Here is an 18,394-nt window from a genome sequence, read left to right as displayed (position 1 = left end):
GTCCAATTGTCTTCTTACTTTCTCTTGTTTATTCTTAATAAAAAGTCTAATATAATTTGGCTGCTGGGGTTTGAAGTGTGGTTTTGCCAAACACAGTGATTCTGGTAATTTCCCACATGTGCTACTAGGAAGAAGAGTGGGTTTCATGGAGAGGCAGTTGGATGTGGATGCTAACAGAGGGAACTGGCTCAGAAATACAAGGTGTTTGTCTCAGGACAGCAGGCACCAATACTTCTTTGAGCACCCCAGGTTTCCCTCCCATGTGGAGCTGTAAGTCTGAAATAGAGCAGTGGGGGCAGCAACTATTGGGAAATTAAGAGACAATTGGCCAACAATTGGCTGTTATGCAGCAGTTGCGCAAGGAAGGTTGCCAGCCGTTCTTCCTAGCCTTCTCTCCTTTTGTTACAACCACAAAAACTCCTTTCCTTTTCAAGAAAAAAAGGAGAGAGTTCCAACCACAGGACTCGCATCCATGTTGATGACTCAGGGAAAGGCTCCAGCTCAGAGGGAACACTTTGCACACAGATGGTCCCATGTTAAATCTCCAGTTAAGGTTTGGAGTGTCTGAAACCTTGGGAAGCCGCTGCCAATCAGTGCAGACAGTAATGAGCTATATGGAGTGATAGTCTGACTTGCCATAAGGCAGCTTCCTACGTTCGGATGGGGTACCCCAAGTTTTTTGTAGAATATGTTTATTGCTCTGATAATAATCTAACTGTATTTTTATTATTATTATTATTATTATTATTATTATTATTATTATTATTATTAAAGGAGAGAACTCATTACATAGAGTTTGGCCCCTGCTTTTAAGATTATTATTATTTCACATACCACTGAATGCCAAAACAGCTCTACAATGGACAGAGTGAATCAGGTGTGGATTCTCCAGTAAGAAAAAGCACACAGCACTTAAAGGAATGGATGTGTTGGCTAGCATCAGATTGGGCAACTTTAAAAACCAAATACTGTACAACAGTGAGCCAATAATGAAGGGCTTCTTGCTTTATCACACTAAATATGTTGGACTGGGTTCAGACCACTTGTATCAACTCACTAAGAATTCAAAATTTCAAACAATATAGCCTCACAATCCTTTTGTACAATTCTTCTTTGAAAGCAGAAGAAAAGGTAACATTATTTGCTCAGCCATTTCACAGTTTCAGTAAAAGTTCACAATGTAGCATCTGTGAAGGAGTTCCAGCTTAGACAGTAGGCTCCAGCACATGGATCAGTATGGAAACATAAGGTTTTAGGGCCAGTCTCCTGAACCCTAAGATCAGGAGACAAAAGAAAACAACCTGAGCAGACCAAGCCATATCCAGATGCGACTCTTCAACCGGAGTTGGCATATTCTCCAGCTAATTTCAGTATAAAACATATTGGCTAGGACCTGTATTTGGTCTAAAAACGCATTTCCTCAGATTTTTTTTCCTGTGTTAACAACATTTAACAAGTTGATGCATTCCATATGAAAAGAACACCCACTTGCAAGAACGTCCAGCTGGGGAAACAGTCAAATTCAGGTTCAGTTCCTTCATTGCTTTTCAGGGCTAGCCTGGGAATCAAACTGCATAGTAACTTCTAATTATTTAATCCAGATTGTTCACTAACTTATGAAAAACAGTATTCAGAATATTTCAGTAAAATAATGTATTTATTGAGTACTATTATAGCAACAAATGTGATTTCCCCACCGCTACCACCATCAATTACATACAAACTTAAGTCATAACAAAATCAAAGGAAAGCCATAAGTATATCCTTTCATGTCCCGGTTCAGGAAATATTTGCCAAGGTGACATAAAACAGAACAGACGCAAATCGCATTTACTTGTATGAAACATACTATTATATTAGCATGCCAGTCATCTCCAACTTTGGGGAAATAGTTCCTTGATAGATGGTTGCATGGCAGCTCAAGGCTAAAGTATGAGACTAGACTAGACAGGCCTTACAAGAGTTTCAACATGTTCAGTACAAAATAAAAAATAAAAAAGCAAGCCGACTCCTCCCCTCAAAAAGCTGATATGAGTTGGTATCTAACCAATATGGGTTTAGACTGATATGGTAGTAAACTATATGTATTGCACTGAGCTTCCTAAAGGAAGGGGAGGAACCACAACTCAATGGGAAGGACACATGCTTTGCCTGCAGATGAGCTCCAGGTACAATCCCTGAAATCTTCTGATAAGAAACCTCAGGTGGCAGAGTCTGCCTGAAGCCCTGGAGAGCCACTGCAGCCTACACTGAACCAGATGGACAAATAGTCTGCCCTGATATAAAACAGCTCCCTATCTTATTTGAGAATGTGATGCTGCTGACCAACCCTTACATACCTGAGTACTTTCATATTTAAGGATAATTCATATAGAACATTTTCTCCTGAGTAGAGGATAAGTCACATACGAAATAGACCTTAGTCCCATCTCAATCTTCTAATACCAATAACTCCCTCCAATCACAACAGCCACCAGTCAGGGAAAGAATGCCACAGAATTTGTCAAAATTGCTCCACATCCCAGTTACAGCAGCACCACTGGAAGAAGCAAGGAAGTGAGATTGCTCAACTCCTGGTGTGCCTGCCATTTGCAAAGGGCCATGGACAGCGTCAGCACAACACCATGTCTGGCACAGGGCAGTTGTGTGTCAGTCCTTTAGATTATACACAAACAATGGTGGCACAAATGGAAAAGCAGAAGATATGGATGAAAAAATCCCAGGCTAATTTTGAGGTAGCCTATTTAGGCAGTGCCACAAGACAGATGGGATCACAGGCAGATTTGATGCTTACTGTGGAGGGAGCGCAAGATGGGCTGGCGAAGGAGGTTGATCTGGGCACTGCGAATGGTTTGTAGAGAGACTGCAGATACAACACAATGAAGAACAAAGCATAAGAACTAAGAATAGGATGTTTTTAGTCACATTATACACAATTGGTTGGTACAAGAGAGAGACAGAGAGAAAGCTAATAATAGCACAGCCCACAACGGTTAACAGATATTTAGGCTAAGAAAAGCAAGGGCATTTTTTTGTAAGTCCCATATCTTTTGCCTCTATATTTCTACCCCTTCTCTATATTTCTGACACATCGGAGAAGATGCACAATTTGCAGAGATAGCAAGGAGTCAAATCGGGGTTTTTTAACGTATTACCAAACAATAACAGTTGTCTTTTCCACAGATGGATAATGTAGATTATACATAAATCAGGCACTGAATATCACACAAACCTTTTTCTTTATCAATACAGATAGGGAAAAAATAGCAACAGCCTTACTACTGGAACTTTCCTCCCTCAATAGAAGAAACATGTTTTTAGAGACTGGGAGAGAAACACTTACATTGCCCTTTTCAGTATAGATATTTGACTAAGTCCCAAACAAGTTATTTATTTTATAACTTTTGTGATAACAATAATTTATGACTCTGACCACAGATAATGAATAGGTATGAAAAATGTGTGTGTGTGTGTGTGTGTGTGTGTGTTGGAAAAGGATACCTATATAATGCAGCCATAAAACTGAGAGTTAATGCTAATAGGCAGGCAGGCAGCCAGAAAGAAAGACTTTGTTCATCCCTGCTTTTACAGATTATTTTGTATGTGGTTATGAATTGTACACACATACACACACCACAGAAATAACAAGCAGAAGCTCAATTAACACAATGCATTAAATGGTGTATGCCCAAACTCTTCTCCCCAATCACATTTAGATGGGAACAAGTCCTCCTCAATGTCACTGATGATTTCCCCTATGACATCACAGTCCAAGGCTGCAATCCTAAACTTGTTCCCTGCAATTACTTCAAAGTAAACGTGCAGAGTGAAATCCCTGAGACATCCACAAAGCGTATCACACAATTCTCTCATATTCAAAGTTTTGCAGACATTATAAATAATGGTATACCTGTGGTTATAAATATCAATAGTTATTATTATTATTATTATTATTATTATTATTATTATTATTTTCTAATTACCTTTACTTAAAAGAAAGAAGGAAGGCAATCCTAGGGTGAAAGATGACTATATTAAGAAATAGGAATTGCAATACCATACCATTTCCAGACTGAGAACTGCTTGGCATCTAAACTGATACAGTCTTATAGTCTACACTAACTGTATTTGTCACACCAATAAATATGAGCAGACAAAAGTTGCAGCCCAAGGTTCCCCTGCAGGCCAAGCAAGTAAAATACTCTTCGTCCATTATTTGTCAGTTTCAAGCCTCTGCTGTTCTGAACACCGAAGGTGCCAAACTGAAGCCTAAAGCTGTTCAGAACAAACAAGCCCACATCTATATAGATAGGTAGGTACAGCAATCACATTAACCCACATAAACAATGCAGATCACAAGATGATGTTTAAGGCTTCAGCCCCTTGCATCATTATGCATCTCTTTATTTATTTCTCTCATAATATTTATATACCACTTGATGGAGGTTTTTCTACAAAGCAGTGACATAAACAAAGTGCATTTTTTAAAAATCTAGAAAAATGGCAAAAACTTTAAAATCAGATTTGGTTCGTGACATCTTTGCTATGCCCTTCTGACAGAATGTATGAGCTATAGAATGATTTCTGTAGAATGCGGAGGGAGATAACTTGCAACTTCAGTTTGCTTATACATGCTTATTGTGAGGACAAACAAATTATGGGGCTAAAAAAATCCAGCACATGAAATGCTAGCTCGCTATTTAGGTAAGAAGTTAAATGGAGAGTCCTGCCCTGTGCAAAAAAAATACAGGTTAATCGTTACTGGTTTTATGTAACATCAGCTCAGAAGGCTCTGTCCTTACCTTGTCTTTACTCCTGTAAACACAAACACACTTTTTCTAAAATTGAATGACTGAAAAAAGCCATATTTACAACATAAAACAATGTCTTGCCTGCACCCAACAAATGATACAAAGCTACTACAACTTGCTTACATCAGCCCATGCGACCCACACATCTCCTCTATCATAGGATCTCCCCAAAACAGAGATGCTCCAATGCTGAATCCCATTAACTGAGTATTACAAATGTGTGGGACAATATAATATTGCATCACCTAGTGCTCTTTTCCAGGTTTGGGACATACATTTATACAAAAGGAAGCACGAGCAAGCTATAAATCACACGTCCAAACAGGTTCCAGGGGGCAAGTGTGCAAGAGGCAAATCCGGGAGGGGCGGACCTCTTATTCTACTGTACGCAGCAAAAGAAACAAAGTCTTGTAGCACAAGACATTTATTGTCTTGAAGGCGCTACAAGACACCTTGCAGGGGGGAACGGTAGGAGCACAGTTGAATTCAAGCAGGCATGCTGTCTCCCAAGTCCTGACATCGACACCCCTAACATAACAGCGTGTGGGAGAAGGAGACATGGTTAGGTGTCTGGGAAAGGTTACCCACCACAAAGGCTCCCTTTCGAGATTCCACTTCCAGGTGCGCTGCTGGGAATGGGACAGTTCCAAAATCTTGTAAGAGGCAGATTCACACGCACACGCAAACTCCTAACTTTGCCTTCTCCTCAGCCCCATCGCTCCCGCGCCTTTCCCGTCAGCAACCTTGGCTCGGATCTAGGGGGCAGCCGAGAATCTTAACTTCTCTTCTCAGTGGGCCAACGCAAACCCCCTGGCTGTCAGCCTCGGAGAAGGTGGGGGGCGTCGGCAATAAGGAACTGCAAGCCTTCCCCTCTCTTAATTCCCCCCCTCGGTGTTCCTCACCGCCACAACATCCGTTCGCTCTTATAAGAACCCCGCCTGCTCGGGGTGGCAGATGCCTGCGACATCGCCACCTCCCCCTCCCCACCTCCTCCTTCTCCAGCAGCCCGAGCCTGGTACCACCTGCCCGACTCCATCCCTCGCCGTGCGCTCCAGGTGCCAAGCGGCGTCTCTCCCTGGTCAGACTCACCTGCCTGGGGCACCAGCAGCACAGAGCGCGGGGCGGCGGCGAGACAGAGACCCGCGGGGGCCCGGGTGGTCCTGGGAGCGCTGAGCGGAGCCGCCCTGCCAGCCGGCGATATAAATAACATTATCTGGGCGTGCAGGGACATTCCTGCCCAGGGACAGCTCTGCTGCCCGGCCCAGATAGCCCTGCTCCCTCCGGGGAGGGAACAGAGGGAAGGGGGGGAGGCGGGCGGGCGGGGGAGGAGGCGCTTGCCCTGCAATGCAGCACAGCGGCCCCCCCAGGCCAGCGCCAGCAGCGGCACCTGGCGATGCCCAGCACAGCAGCAGCAGCCGCCGCCACCGCTGGTACCTGCCTCTTGCTGCTGTTGCCCAGAGGCTGAGAGGGAGTCCTTCTCCGTTCCTCCCCAAAACAACCACCCACCCTCACCCGCTCCCCTAAGGCGGGCGGCGCCCGGTGCAAGGCGAGAGTGTGTGAGGTCGCTTTCTCCTCAGGCGCAGCAGCCCTTGCACGAGGCGCTCCAGGGAGAAGGAGGAGCAGGGAAAGCGCCGCGCGCGCTCCAGACCGCAGGAGCCACAAGCAAAGGCAGAAAGGGGCGGGGGGGGCACAAGTGGGAAAAGGCGCCAGAATCTCCTCTCTCTCTCTCGAGGCGCGAGCGTGAACGCCAAGCTGTGAGGGAGATCTGCCACAGGCAGGCTGGCAGCGTGCTGCTCCAGCGAGGCGGGAGTCGCCTGGGATACCCCGGGCAAATGACTGGGAGGGAGGGAGGGAGGGAGGGAAGCCGGCCTTGGCTCCTCCCGCCTCTTGCAAAAACGCGCGCCGCTCCGTTAGGCGACTGACGATGTATTGGCTCCCCCCTTCGCCTGCCCCACCACGCGCGGGTGAAAGGCCAGCTAGGGCGCTGGCTGGGGCCGTGTCCACGGCTGCTGGGTGGCCGTATGCCAGAAAAACAGCCTCACTGGTTAAAAATAATTGGCAGTTTTCCTCACACGCACGCGCCCCGCCCGCGCGGCTGTATCTCTGCTTCCCGCTTTTTTCCCTCAGCGAGTGGAAAATGGGAAGTTTGCGGGTTCCAAGCCCCGCGCGCGCCCCCGTGGGCTTTTGTGTGCGTTTTCGTGCTGCCCACCAAGCAAGTTGTCTCGAGAGGAGCTTCTTCCTTCACTTGCAGCAGAAATCCCAAGTCACGGCGATCGATCAAGCTGCGCTTCAGATTGCTAGCTCTGCCGCCCTCAACAATCTGTTCCGCATCAGAACCAAAGCGCGGCAGGCAGCAGAGGCAGCAATAGCTGGATCCCCAACGGCCCCTGCTGCTGTACCGCGGCCGCAGCAGCATTTTTCTGCGCGGCGAAACTACCAGGGAAAGGCACGCCGAGGACTGAAACGCTCCTTGCAGACTCAACACGCGAGACAAGAATTTATGCAAGCGGAGGGAGGCGACTGACTCACACCTCGTAAGAGCTGCAGAGACACTCGCGGGCACCGGACGAAGGCTGAATCTGCTTTTCAGGTCCCGGCTGCAGCAGGATTGTTGCAATGCAAACTCCTGCTTCTCCCAAGTCAACAAATCCCGTTCGCCAAAAGAAAGTTGCTTGTGTGGCAGACGGTCACCATTGACACAAACACATGGTTTGCTCCCATTAATGTCCTGTCGCTAAGACATGCTAGAGGAGGTTGTGTATAAAGGAATTAACGTTCTTGATAGCTTTAGACATTTTAAAAAAGTAATAAACAAAAATTAAGGTATTTATGTGCATAACAGAAATACTGGAATATTTTAAATGGAAACCACTGGAGCATCTTGACGCCTATTCAGGACCAACAAGCAGAGGAAAAGTCTAGAAGGAGTGGGCAGAAGTTAGACGAGGATCTACCAGAACTCAGTGATTTGTAGAGCATCAGCAAGGATTCTGACTCCCAGTTGTTTAAGAATAAATAACACAAGCAAAAAAATATCTCCCTTGCTCTCATCTAAATTAGGCTACTAATATGAAGAAAGCTTGGAGATGAGGTACAAGAACTAGGTTTTTACAGTGGTTTTAGGATTTACTCAGATGTGTCCTGTTCTTCAATCCTAAGGGTATATTGTCCCACACTCAATACTATTTTGCACTTGGCTCCAGTGCAAAGATATTGTCAAGGCTGAAGTCTGCCTGCTGGTGGTCTAGAACACATCTTCTAAAGAACATAAGAAAAGCCCTCCTGCATCAGGCTAAAGTCCCATTTTTTTCCACAGCTGCTTTTCTGGTGCTTATGGGAAGCCTGGAAACAAGCCATGAGCACAACAACAACACCCCCCCCCCATTTGCAATTCCCAGCAATTGGTAATCAGAAGGATACAACCTCAGATTCTGGAAGCAATACACAGTAATAATAATAGTAGTAGTAGTAGTAGTAATAATAATAATAATAATAATAATAATAATAATAATAATATTTATACCCTACCTTTTCCCCAAGCAGAACTCAAGATGTCTTACAGAAAAAAAGAAGAGTTGCTAAAAACAAAAAATTATAAACAATTAAACATTAACAGAATTAAAACTATATACATATATAAAATATGTTCAAAACATACAAATAATTATGATAAAAACAGCACAACACCAGCCCTTTCATTAAAAGCAGTCAGTTTCCTAAATCTCATTGGAGCAAGGAGGTCTTCACCTGCCAGTGGAAGGACAACAAGGAGGGAGCCAGTCAAATTTTTTAAGAGAAGGGGTTCCACAATCTAGGAGCAGCCACCAAGAAGGCCCTTCCCTGTGTCCCCACAAAAATGCCTAGTAATCATTTATGGCCGTGTCCACCATTAATTTGTATAAACTCCTTTTAAAGGGAAGGGGTTGGTTATGTCTCCTCCTGATGCCTTCTCTGGACAAAAATTCATAGGAGTCACTGCACTGCCTCTTTGTCACTCCCAATGTAAGGTTATTATACTCCTGGGTCTTGAGCAGCATGGGAATCCAACAGAAACACTGTTTTATACCTCAAAACATTCTCTGCATTCCCTCTGCATTTTGTAGGTGAATTAAACCAATTTTAGGGTATAATAATAATAGTTATTTAAAAATTATTACAAAAAATTAATGCCCCAGCCTGATCACATTTAGTGAAACATTCTATTTCTGACTGAAATAATTGCCCAGGAGCAAGAAAAATCTGAATCAGTTTCTTTCTTTCTTTTTTTTTTATTTAGGATTTTCTTGTTTTACAGAAGTGTAATGCCTCGTATTCCCCCCCCCCCCATGTAACATTTTTACAAATCCGTTTCATTTGTTGAGGCATTAGGGGGAGAAGGGGGAAAAAAAAGGAAAAAGAAAGGGGGTGGAGGGAGGGAAGATGGATGGGGTGGGGTCAGGTGGTGGTGTTTCTATTATGCTTAATGTATGTAGAGTTTGGTGTCAGCGTTGTTTGTGTTGTTCACTTGTGTTCCTTTGGTGGTGAGAGAGTTTGGGGTTGGCCTAGGGTATGATTGTTTGTTTGTGATTGGCTGTGGTGATCTTTGTTTTCGTGTGTGAGTGGGGTGGGTGGGTGTTTTGGATCAGGTTAGCCATATTGATTTGTATGCTGTTGGTGGATTATTGTCATTGTCTTGTTGGGCTGTGTATGTGATAAAGGGGAGCCATATCGGGGTGAAGGTGTCTTCTTCTGTTTGTCCCCGTGTCAGTTTCAGTTTATTAGTTAATTTTTCCAGTAGGGCTGTTTCCCATACTATTTGGTACCATTGGTCCATGCTTACTCCTGACAGGTCTCTCCAGTGTCTGGTCATGGTGTTTCTGGCTGCTGAAAGTAGGTGGGTTATGAGTTCTTTGTGGTGTAAATGGGCGTTGTTGTCTTGGAAGATGTTTAGTAGGGCCAATTCTGGGGTGATATCTAATACTTGTTTAGTTATTTTACATATTTCTCGTATGGCTGTTGCCCAGAATAGTTGGATTTTGGGACACTCCCACCACATGTGGAGGTATGTGCCTGTGGAGGTACACCCTCTCCAGCATTTTGGTGAGGTTCCTGGGCGTATTAGCGCTAGTTTCCTTGGTGTTAGGTACCACCTGTAGGTGAGTTTCAGTGTGAGTTCTTTTCTTTTCGTTGATATGGATTTAAAGGGAGGTTTAGACCACATTCTGGTCCATTGCGTGGGGTTAATCTCATAGCCTATGTCATTCTCCCATTGTTTTTTGATTGCGGCTAGGGGGTTTGTGGGATTTTGGAGTAGTATTTTGTATATTGCGGTTACCGTCCCTTTACTGTTTTCCTTTGTTGTTAGGAGGAGGTTTTCGAAGGTTGTCAGGGGCCTAGTTGCTGCTAATTTTACTGTTGGGTTGTTTAAGAGGGCATGTAGTTGGTGTTGTGTTAACCAGGGCATTTGGGTGTCTTCTAGTTTGTCTTGTATTTCTTGTGTTGACAAAGGTTTGTTATTTTTATAAAAGTCTATTAGGCGATATAAGCCTTTGGTTCGCCAGGTTTTTATCTGGAGGTTTTGTGCTGCATGGTGGAATAATGGGTGGTACGCCAGGGGGATTGGTGGGGATGGGGTTGGGAATAGTTTGCCTATTATCAGTTTCTAATTTATTGTGGATAAGCTGCTATGGGGGCTTTGGAATTAGGTCACTGGCAACTTACAGGCATTTACAAATATACAATATAGTCTGAGCATAGGTCGAGATTGACATCTTAAGAACACAACATGTGCTTCAAAAACTTATGCAGCGCCAATCTAGCTCTTTAACCCTCTGTCTCTCCAAATCTATTGTCCACCCTGCCCCCTGCTTACACCAATCACACCCCATCCCCATGGGTGAAGTGGAAAAGAGGCTTCCTTCTTTCCAGACTCAGAACAGGCTAGGGCTATTGACCAGCTATCTTTATAACAAAGGAGTTACTTGTAGCCTTGGTCATTAACACAATCTCCAGCAGTCTGACTGGTTTAATCAGTTTAAAAGTCTTACAATGATAGAACCATGGAGTTGAAAGGGAAACCCCAGGAGATCATTTAGCTCAAGCTTCAGTCCATTAACACTATTTGTAATCACTCCATAATTTCCTCATTAAATCCTATACAGCATTTTCTTTGCTTCAGTCATTTAGGTCATAAAAAAGAAAAAAGTGTACAGCTCATATTGCCCCAATTCAGATTCAAACTTGTCTCATTTCTACTAATGTCTCATTTTTGTTTGTTACATTGTCCATTTGTTCTATCTTAATGCAGGATTATCTCATAGCATAGAGAATCATCCATTCACAGATGACTGTCCGCCCTTCTATTCTTAGTTTTATAGGAACTTAAATAGACTTCCCAAGACTCGAGTCAGCAACCACTGGTCAAGATGATATAGGCAGCATCTTAGTATCCTGTAGCCAAAGTAGTCCCATCTGTGTTCCTATCTACAACAGTGTCCAGGGCAAGATCAATCAAGAGGAGGCACATCTTTATCTAGCAACCAGCAATCTCATAATACCAAAATATTTTATTTCAGATTAGTACAACAGTGTGATTGAGGCATACACTATATATTTGCAATAAGTAGACAATAAATCTTGATAAGGAACTATGAATAGATTCAGGTAGGTAACCATGTTGGTCTGACACCGTCAAAATAAATAAATAAATAAATAAATAAATAAATAGATAGATAGATAGATAGATAGATAGATAGATAGTCCAGTAGCACCTTATACCCAGAATAAACTTAGTTGGTCTCTAAGGTACTACTGGACATTTTGTTTTAATTTTTTAATTCATTTGAACTATGATTAGATACTCCTCTTCAGAATATTTGTAGTTGTGGTCTATAGGCACTGATTCTAAACCCAGTGCTACATTTATTAGCATTCTAGAATTGAAAACATACAAACCATCGACAAATAAGCTTGTGGATAAGATACATCAGGGCGGTTCAATGCATGAACCCCACAAGACCTTTTTTGGCAGTACTCTGGCAACACTTGACTGCCTGTGGACTGCCTTCCGAAAGCTGGTTGAGTGAGACTCTGGGCTTTGGGAATGTGAGGCCTCTGACAGGATCCCAGAGTCTTCTCTCCTCCTTCCCAAAGCCTAATTGGCTCTTTTCCTGTTTTGGGAAGGAGGTATGAGGGCTCTAATAGGGACATGGGTGGCACTGTGGGTTGAACCACAGAGCCTAGGACTTGCCAATCAGAAGGTTGGCGGTTCGAATCCCCACAACGGGGTAAGCTCCCATTGCTGAGTCCCTGCTCCTGCCAACCTAGCAGTTTGAAACCATGTCAGAGTGCAAGTAGATAAACAGGTACCACTCCGGCGTGAAGGTAAATGGTGTTTCCGTGCGCTGCTCTGGTTCGCTAGAGCCAGGGCTTTTTCGGCTGCGGCTCCAACCTGGTGGAACGCTCTGTCACAAGAGACAAGGGCCCTGCAGGACTTGACATCTTTCCGCAGGGCCTGCAAGACAGAGCTGTTCCACCTGGCATTTGGTCAGGGTGCAGCCTGACCCCCTCCTCTGGCAATCTTTACAAAGCTTTAGTTTATGGTTGCCATCAATTTTGATTTTAATTCATTTTTATAATGTTTTATAATGTCACACTGTTTTAATGTTGTTAGCCGCCCTGAGCCCGGCTTCGGCTGGGGAGGGCGGGATATAAATAAAATTTATTATTATTATTATTATTATTATTAGAAGTGGCTTAGTTATGCCGGCCACATGACCCAGAAGTTGTACACTGGCTCCCTCGGCCAATAAAGCGAGATGAGCGCTGCAACCCCAGAGTCGGTCACGACTGGACCTAATGGTCAGGGGTCCCTTTACCTTTATGAGGGCTCTAGGACCCTGCCAGAGGCTTGTGCCTCCTTCCCCAAGCCTGGTGCCTGGCTGGCTTAGCTGACTTAGGGAAGGCAGTGCTATGGCTGATGTAGGGGTGTCCATTTTTAGCCTCACCATGTGACAAGGCAGTGTGTGGCCCGTGGGTGGGTTCCGTGTCAAAGTACTCTTGCAGCCCAGTTAGCATGAAAAGTTGGATAAATTGCCCTGGGATAAATAGTGGCAAGAGCTTTCATTAGCTAGCTAGCTATTTCAGACCTGTAGAACTGTGTGAGCTATTTGGTGAATGACACCCACTCCAGTATAGTGTTATAAGAATTTTAAGGTCTTAGATATACTGTATAATAAATGTTCATAAATGTACCAAGCAAACACGTACATAAATATATAAACCACATGTCTGAAGCAGCACAGGAAGACAGTCCTGAAACCATTTTAACTCCGAAACTGACCAAATGTTTAAGTAATTACCATCTCAAAGGAATGGCCGGACTACCAGAAAAGGCAATCAGATAAGGCATTATCAGATAACCTGGCAGACAGGAAAAACAACAACATTCAAATTTCTGTTGTAGACTGCCTTTTCTGTGATGTAGGTATTATGTACCTGGGAGGTGGTCTTGAGCTACACCCCTTCTGTGATGTATATATGATGTTTCTGGGGGTGGTCCCGGACTCCAGGGCGGGCAATTTAAAATGTCTAAGGACTTGTGTGCATGGCTCGGGATCCTCCTCCTTTCTCCTGCGTGTTGGGGAGCATCCTGTTGCAGCAGTTAATAAAGATCAGGCTTACTAGCTGCTTTGCTTCTCAATATTCTCTGGTTGGTCTCTGTTATTTTCTCCTACCGATAGAGAACCTACAAAAGGACTCTATATGGGCTCTTGGGAAAGGGAAAAGGAGCAGTGTTTTTTCTCATAACAATAGCAAGGACCTTCATAATGGGACAGCCATTTACACCTGGTGTTCAATTGGGGGGTGTTCCTGTTTATTAGGAGAAGCAAGATCTATGGTTGTTTTATTTGTTATTATAGGCATATCCTCCTCCCCTTCAAGCATATTCCCAGGGCAGTTGATCCACTTGTTGGAAGACAGTTTGAGCCTTTGGGTGCAATCCTGTATTCCATTAACTGGAAGTAAACCCCACTAAACTTAGGAGGACTTAATTCTGAGTAGACACGATAGGCTTGCACTACTAGACACACTTTTTTTCCTTTAGAGTAAAAACAAACAAACCGTTGCACAGCTGTACTTGCTCTCAGGTAGAACTTCTTTTTGTTAATAGCCAGAGCAGATGGTTGAAGGTAACAAAATATGGTAAGGCTGGAGATAGTTTGTAACATTTACTTAAGTTAGTTATAATCTTTGTACTCTGCCCTTACTTTGTCAAAGGAGCTGATTATATTGTACTTCTGGCTGCTCTGTAAACTGAAGGAGCTTTGGGAGCTGTAGTGAGCTGAGAGGCTGCTCCAGATGTTTTTAATCAATTTAAACATATAACTTGTATGACTTATGATTTGCTGCTGCACAGCAACAAGGTATGGAAACAGGCTATTTACTAATATTGATGTCTCTGTCCTCTTCTATATAGCCTGGAGTCAAAAGCACAAAATGTCAGAAATGCTTCAAATATGACATTTAGTATAGCCTTTTTTCTTGAAGATATATTTCAGAACAGCACCGCAGAATGACTCAAAAACAATTTGCCTAGCCCTAAGGAAGCACAAACATTTTCAATTAAATAATGGACAGAATGGGAAGGGTATACTTTGTCAAAACTTCTTTCACTTTTATAATGAAAAGAGGGCTGCAGTTCTGTGCACTCTTACTTTGAGATAAGTCTCATTAAACAATAATTGCAATCTGAATCATGTCTCTTCAGAAGAAGTAAGTAGGACTTAATTCAATTGGATTTACTTCCAGGTAAATGGGATTAAGATTGCAACGTTAAAGATAAAGGGACCCCTGACCATTAGGTCCAGTCGCGGACGACTCTGGGGTCTTGGTGCTCATCTCGCTTTATTGGCCGAGGGAGCCAGTGTACAGCTTCCGGGTCATGGGGCCAGCATGACGAAGTCGCTTCTGGCGAACCAGAGCAGTGGTACCTCTTTATCTGCTTGCACTTCGTGCTTTCAAACTGCTAGGTTGGCAGGAGCAGGGACCGAGCAACAGGAGCTCACCCCGTTGCGGGGATTCAAACCACCAACCTTCTGATCGGCAAGCCCTAGGCTCTGTGGTTTAACCCACAGCGCGACCCACATCCCTCAATGCACAGTGAAGTTAAATGAAACCATGTTGATTTAAACAGATTTATATGGAAATATTAAAGTCAGTCAAGATGCTATCCTCAAACATTTTCTTCAGCAACAGTCCCACTGACTTAAATTGGTTTATTCTAGGGCTACATATGCACCATACCTTTAAAGCACTTTCTCTCCCCCCACCTCCAAATAATCTTGGGACCTGTAGTTGCTGGGAAGTGTAGCTCTGTGAAGGGTAAACCACAGTTCCCAGGATTCTGAGTGTGGGTATGTGCTTGGGAAACAGTTATTTTTATTTCCTGTAATTAATTTTTTTGTACTTCTAGCTGTGATCCTACTCTTTAATTTCTGATGCTTTTATTTATTGTAATATTAATAAATAGCTTACCATGAACCTTTGAGTTTGAAGAAACAGGCCTGCTGTCATGGCATGTCATTCCAACCATATCTGTGTTAATTTAAATCGAACAAGATCACATTAAATCCATATATTTTGATTTAACTTGAATGTGAACAGGAATCCATGCATTCAAGATCTAACTGCAGGAATCTAGAGTGTCTTGCCATCTCTCCCTGCCCGCCCCCCATCCTCACAGTTTTGGGACCAGTTCACAACTTGAAATGGATTAGCATTAGTGCATACTTTCCTTCCATTTTAAGAGGTGTGGATGTGGAAGATAAAAGCCTCAAAATTTAGGTGACGCGCAGAGAGCCTATGTCCACCAGATTAGTCCACAATATGTTGCACATCTGACAACTGGGCCCCAGTGCTGATGGGAATGTTAGACTGCCTTGTTCTGTTCTATCATGTCACTTGCATTATTCTGAAGGATAGCAAATCCTTCAGGAAAACAAATGAGCTACTACATAATTATCAAAATAATTTAATGTGAGCTACAGGATAGAATTGCCCCTAAGAAATAACTACTGTGACCAACCAACCTCAAACCCAAGCATTTGGAAGCCTAAAATCTCAGCATTTTTATTTGCTTGACTTGTTTTTGCTTAATTAACATCTGGCAGTGAATGTCTATTAGCCAAACTCTGTGAAACTCATCAGCAGACAACAGCTCTGGCTGAAGCACTGCAATTGCTCCAGGAAACTCCACTTAAACTAACACTCAAACAATGTGTGGGAGAAAGGTAATTAAAAGCAGGGGTGGGGGGAACTGGGAATAAGATAGTAGGTTTTCAGAAGAAGAGCACAAAGTTAACCACCTTCATTTTTTTTCAGTATTGGTATTTATGAAGACATTTTGTAATACAAACCTGAAAAGCTAACAGAGGCAGGTGTTGAATTTTATTATGCCTGGATTATGTTTCCCTGGAAGTAAGACCTGTGCAGTAGGTCCACCACAGGGGTGGGAACCTCCAGCCCAGGGTTAAACTTGGCCCACCAAAAGTCCCAATTTGGCTCATGAGGTAATTTTATGTGGGATAACATTTGCTTGATGCAACCTCATATTAAGTTCCCATAAATAAATTGGAATGATTTATCAATAAATCCAATCTACCCCTAAATAAGTCCAGATGAATGCTCAATAAATATATAATTTGGAAGTGACTTTAGTTTGTAAGCCTGATGACAGGGACATTCTCTAGCTTTCTCTTTTAAATTAATAAAAACCAATTTGAGAGACAATAATTGTCTAAAAGTTGAGGTAAAAATATGATAAATAGAAAGTATGTAAAAGATAAGCAGGCTACCAGACCATGGATTCTCCTGAATCTCCTCTGAGCCTGGTAATGTTGCTTGGGTATTGGGAGTGTGCATGGAGACAAATGCCTCATAACGTGTCTGATTACAGTGGTTGGAGAGTTAGGGAGCTAGCCTTTGATGCTTGCAGTATGATGAGTTGGAGTGCTGGGAGCGCCCCTTCTTTTGCCTTGGCATCACATTGTATAAGAGGCTGTGGAAGAGGGTAATGGGAGCATGTTACCCATATTCTTCTGGTCAGGATCAAACTTTTATCTCCTACTTCCCAGATCTGTTCTTTATCCTTTTCTGAGCCAGGGCCACATTGACCCAGTTATAAATGTATGGTGTACATAGTTGGGGTGGGTTTTTTTTTTGGGGGGGGGGACGACAGATACAGCTTGTGGACCATAGGTTAGCCACTCCTGGCCTATCCTATGGAGCAAACCCCACAGCTGCGGCTGCCATTGTGTATCCTGGATTCTCCCATTGGCTGCTTGTCAAAGAGTGCTTTGCTTCCTGTGTGGGACTTGAATACTTGTCCCCGGGAGGTCTCTTTGCAGGCATCCCATCCAGGAATCTCTGTGGATGCTGTTTTGTACACCTTCTTCTATATCCTCTTTGTGGTTTGCTTGCAAAACAGTGGCCATGTGAGGAGTGTTAATGGGATTTGAACCCGTGTGTAGGAATGCCTGGGGACTGGCAGTTGTAGGGTCATTGAAGGCTGTGCACCAGGGTTGATAAAGTGGGGTACTTTGGCATCACACCATCTTGTGTGTTGTGATACTGGGGTGTGTGCTGGGGGCATGTTTCCACCACCCCTGTGAATGAATAGGCTATGTGTAGTGTCACTGGCACAGTCTCAAAGTATTGTTATCCATTTGTCCTGTTTTTATGTGCTTGCTCTTTGAAGTACAGTGGTACCTCAGGTTACAGACCCTTCAGGTTACAGATGCTTCAGGTTACAGACTTCGCTAACCCAGAAATAGTACCTCGGGTTAAGAACTTTGCTTCAGGATGAGAACAGAAATCGTGAGGCAGCAGCAGGAGGCCCCATTAGCTAAAGTGGTACCTCAGGTTAAGAACAGTTTCAGGTTAAGAACAGACCTCCAGAACGAATTAAGTTCTTAACCCGAGGTACCACTGTATATTTACATGTTTTGTGGGTCTTATTGCTGGTTGTGTATATTATATAGGGACCACACTGCATATGGTACTGCAGTGTTAGTCAACATGGTACACACCAGATTATGTTGGACTCCCATTCCCACTAGCCCTGACCATCACAGCCAGTGGTCAGGGATGATGGAAACTGTAGTCTCAACAACATCTGAAGAGCACTATGTTGGCTACCCCTGTTGTACTGTATCCTTTGGCGTGGGGGAATCACAAAACTATCATCTTCTATTCATCACAGAGTTCAGTGGGACTTTTTCTGAGGTAAATGCATAGGATTGCTGTCTCAGAGTCCGTGTTAAGTCTGAACTGGATAGAATGAATGAACTGATACATTCTGGTTCAGCAGTTTAGTGCTGGACTGGAGCCAACTTTCTGAAGCCTTTTTTTTTTTTAAAAGACATGGTGACTTAAACGTATCAGCAACAGACCCGCCGTGGGATGTTAGTTATCTAGATGTTGCCATTTGTTGATGTCATTTTTGTGACTGAAAGCCTCCTCCAGATCCCTTTTCACAGAAGGAAAACACTGAGGCGCGCGCCGTGGTTACCTATCAGAAATACGTAACCCTTGGGCGAGTGAGT

General features: G+C 43.6%; 1 protein-coding gene across 6 annotated transcripts in view; it reads right to left on the bottom strand.

Moving 5' to 3' along the window:
• Positions 1–6,066, bottom strand: part of SPTB (spectrin beta, erythrocytic) — a 91,386-nt gene extending 85,320 nt beyond the window's left edge. For 2 of the 6 annotated variants that reach the window (XM_079989572.1, XM_079989570.1), the window contains exons 1-2: positions 5,901–6,066; positions 2,795–2,863 (exon numbers count right to left, since the gene is read on the bottom strand). The gene's annotated coding sequence lies outside the window, so the exon portion shown is untranslated. Of the gene's footprint in view, positions 1–2,794; positions 2,864–5,399; positions 5,514–5,900 lie in introns of those variants that run through there. The other 4 variants (XM_079989575.1, XM_079989574.1, XM_079989573.1 and 1 more) reach the window with 3 other exon arrangements.
• Between the last annotated feature and the right edge of the window lie 12,328 nt (positions 6,067–18,394).

Source organism: Podarcis cretensis (genome assembly GCF_951804945.1).
Source record: "Podarcis cretensis genome assembly, chromosome: 1".
Taxonomy (NCBI): Eukaryota; Metazoa; Chordata; class Lepidosauria; order Squamata; family Lacertidae; genus Podarcis; species Podarcis cretensis.
The sequence above is the reverse complement of the archived record's forward strand: the minus strand, read 5'-3'. Positions and strand labels throughout refer to the sequence as shown.